The sequence below is a fragment of the Rhyacophila brunnea genome, unplaced genomic scaffold (genome assembly GCF_057557595.1).
Source record: "Rhyacophila brunnea isolate RB1 unplaced genomic scaffold, BYU_Rbru_1.0 scaffold_6, whole genome shotgun sequence".
In the NCBI taxonomy this organism is placed as follows: Eukaryota; Metazoa; Arthropoda; class Insecta; order Trichoptera; family Rhyacophilidae; genus Rhyacophila; species Rhyacophila brunnea.
In genome coordinates this window covers 9,512,216-9,516,496 of record NW_028233276.1, presented here as the reverse complement: position 1 = coordinate 9,516,496, position 4,281 = coordinate 9,512,216, and positions in this window count along the sequence as shown.

Genomic DNA, 4,281 nt, shown 5'->3' with positions numbered 1-4,281 from the left:
TGGAAGCCTACACTGCCACGGCCAGCACTGCTCGAAAAAGTGGTCCAAATCTGGACGTCCACAAAGCTGCAATGGGCATATCCCCGAAATTGCCATGACATGGATCTTTCGAATAAAAAAATGTATAAAAGTTAATTTTATTTGTTGTGTTATTTTTTATTATTTCAAGTTCTATCGGAATTATGAAAACACCCTTTGCTTATCTGCACGCATAGCTATCCAGCATCCATGAATAAAACATTTCGCGGCCGTTATAATGTCTATTATTTACATTACTAGGTAAATTATTTCTAGATTAAATATTTGAGATGCGAACATTATATTATTATTGAACATTTTCCTTATTGATTTCTTAAAGCAGATGGATTTGATGGAATGTTTAACAAATCAAGGTGAATTTGACCAACTATATAATTATATACCTACCTATATTGTTTTTCATATATTTATTTAATAATTATTTATGGGGATATGTGCTCCAACATTATTTATAAATTATTAATATTATTCGATAATCTTAACTCAGTGAAGTTTGTCAGTAGATATTACGTTGTATCGAACCGAAGCTTGAAAAAATCAGCGACGTCGCAAATAAAGTTTTATGTTTTTTTTTTTTTTTTAGAATTATTAATAACCATGTCCTTGCTTTTTCGTACTAGGTGGTTGTTAGTAATTTTGAACAATCACAAACACCCAGGCTTTGAGAAAAACACATAAATGTTTTTGTCATGACCGGGAATCGAACCCAGAACTCTCGGGTGGAAGGCCAGCGCCTTACCCACTGCACCACGAGAGTCGCCGTTTTATGTAAATTAATTAGGGCCCCTACATCCGGAAGCGGGCCCCAGGCAGACCGTGCCCCCTCTACCTATCGTTAAGGTGAAGGGCGGTGTGATTTTTTATATTAGTGTTCCCCAAATGGTATTCCGCAGAACCCCAGGGTTCTTTGAGTTCAAATTAAGGGTGTTTCATGTATTTTTAGCGATTTTTGTATTTTTAAATAAATCCAGTTGATTTATTGAGTTGTAGACATCATATTATTATGAAACACTAATCGCGACCCCCTTTGTGGTGGCCAAGTAACATGCGACCCTTCGACATATTGGATAAATAGCCATTTTTACAGTCAGGAAACACACTAAAAATAATTAAGTATAAAATAAAATTCTACACATGAATTATTATCATTTAATTACATCAATCTTCATATACCTAACATTAAATTGCATCGAACATAATAGAAATATACCGTATATATTGTAATAGCGCCGCAGGCGACTTTTTTTTATTATTAAAGCAAATTTGTGCTGTATCCACGCTGGCCTCCAGGCTAGAGCCCTGTCAGCCCCCCCCTTGCATGCATGGGGTCATACCCTAAAGAGGGTGCGGAGAGTCAGATATAATATGATGATTTGTGAAGAATGAGATAAGGGTTTGTAGAAAACATGTAAAATACAAACTCATTTTTTTTTCAAAAATAAAATATTTCGTGGGAACATTTCATTTTTAACGAATTATAGGGGGTTAAAAAGGAGACGTAATTTAGACAGAGGATTCTGTGACAAACTGTGAAGATGAGGGTGGTCAAAATACCAAAAACCGTGTGACGTCATTTATGCACGATCTTTAAGTAGGTACATAGATACAAAGAATAATTTTATTGCATCGTCATTTAGTTTCGGGGAGGGAAATAGGTACAATGAAAATCTTTGAAATTATGATATAGATATCTGAATCTAGTGGATAAGTGGAATGAGTGGATAAGGAGACAGACAAGGGATTGCGATGTAATAGAGTTCGTAAAAAACCTCAAATGGAAATCGGCTTGACACATAGCTCGAAGAAGGGACAATCGTTGGACAAATTTAGTCATCCAGTGGTGTCCAAGAGGTACAAGACGTCCGCAAGGTAGACCTGGAGGCCGCTGGGTCGATGAAATGATTAAGTTCTGCGGAAGTACTTGGCAACGCAACGCACATGACTGAGAGAAGCGGAATCAGCTTGGAGAGGTCTTAATCCAGCAGTGGATAGATTCAGGCTGATGATGACGATGATCTGAATCTACACACGCTTTGACCTTCAAACCTTCATCTCTCATCTATGCAACTCAACACATATTCTCAAAATGTTTTAAACATAACAGTTATTTATCTGCCGTTTACTTCATCTGAGAATGTAGTTAAGTACAGTAAGTAATAATGATTTACACTCAACTGACATGTTTTTCAAGCGTTTTGAAAATCATAAAGATAGGTAGGTACCCATTAAAAACCTTTGTATTACAGTTAATGTTAAACTGTGGGACTAAAATGATTTATAATACTTAATTGAAGGTACATAACGATTCGCCAGCCCCTAGATACGACCCTGCCTACTAGATCTAAGTAATTATCAATTAATGTAGGTACTGATATAGGTTGTAATCATTATCTATAATGGTTAATTTGATATTCAGGACATTGAACTAGATAACAGTTACTTCCTTACTCCCTTACTTTCTAAATTATAAATTATTTTATTATTACCAATTAATGCTAATTTCTAATACATGTGAAGGAGCTTCCCAATAATTTATTGTAGGTATGTACCTCCTAATATTACAAATAAGTTGAGATATCCTCGATTGATATAAATTAGATATTAGGTGGATCGGTACATGTAATCACATTTAATATCTATGGCCAAAGACTATGGGCCAATAGTTACGATGGGCTACTTATTTTAACAACACCATAGCTTCCGGCTCTTTCGGTAAAATTTAATATCCGATTTGGTATAACTGCTCGTGGTAACTGACACACCATCCCCATTTTACCAGTCTGAGCAATGTCCCCTTCTTCTTCTTACTGTGCCATCCCCTAGCGGAGGTCGGCCACCATCAAGGCGATCTTATCTTTGTCGTCTTCTACCCGAAACAGTTCGGCGGAGCTGCACTCGTACCAATCACGGAGGTTCTTAAACCACGAAATGCGGCGCCGTCCTCTGCTACGCTTCCCATTGATCTTTCCTTGAATGACAAGTTGGGGAATGCTGTATTTTTGTCCTCTCATAATGTGGCCGAGGTATTGTAGTTTCCTGGTTTTGATACTACGTAGAACTTCTCGGTCCTTCCCCATTCGATTGAGAACTTCAACATTTGTCACCCGGTCAGTCCAAGGAATTTTGAGGATGCGTCTATACAGCCGCATCTCGAAAGCTTCAAGTCTCCGTGACATCTCTTGGTTTAGCGTCCATACTTCCATACTTCCATACCATAGAAAAATGTTCCCTATCAGCTTGCTAAACATACCCCTTCAATAAACTTCAATATACCGGCGTCCACATTCATATACTTAACGTCCTTATTTTAAGCTCCTGCTCCATTGGCACGCAAAAAACACCAATATTCAATTATTTCCTTACAGAATCCTACGTAGATAATATTACAATATGTAGCATCAAACACAAAATGAATGAGAACTGACTAACTCTACGTATCGGTCTCTATAACACGCCCCTGATATCGAGTGTGGAAAAATAGAAAATAAACTTAAACACGTTAAATAATATGTTATTTTAATATTTCCATATGAATCATAATAATATGCATTACATTTTACCATGGCAATGTAACGTGCATTCAACATTTGAGTGCAGTCGGCGCGATTTATTCTACTTGGGTTTTATGGCCTGATCGTTATACAGTACTCTGTTTCAAAATCTTAGTCCACTGCGATCACGGCTTTTATGCCGGGTTCACACTGGCAACATGTCGCGCGACAACCTCGTTAAATTTTACGATAATTATCATACTTATCGTAAAATTTAACAAGGTTGCCGGCGACATGTTGCCAGTGTGGACCCGACATTAGATTTATATCTTATTGTATTTTTTTAATTGTTGTTTTTTTATTATTTCTTTTCTATAAAATAATTTTTTTGCTTTGTTTTTTTTCTCTAGTTGATTTACTTGTACTTTTTATTCTAAGTGTCATGTCAATGTCTTGAATTAATAATTTGTTATATAGTTAACATGTCTTTTTTTTAAATAATCTGTTCTGTAGTAGCATCCCTTCAAGAAAAGGTTACCGCATGCACCTACCACATACAAATTGAAATAAGCTGTATATATTTATAAAAAAATATAATAACATCTAAGATAATTTTATAATATACCAATTTACAAGCGTAAACAGTTATGAACGTACCCTTTGACAACCGTTGATATCGTTTGACATAAGAAGCGGTATTAAGTTAATTAGCAAACTTCTGTATTGAAATTTAAAACCAGTGCCAGTTCCC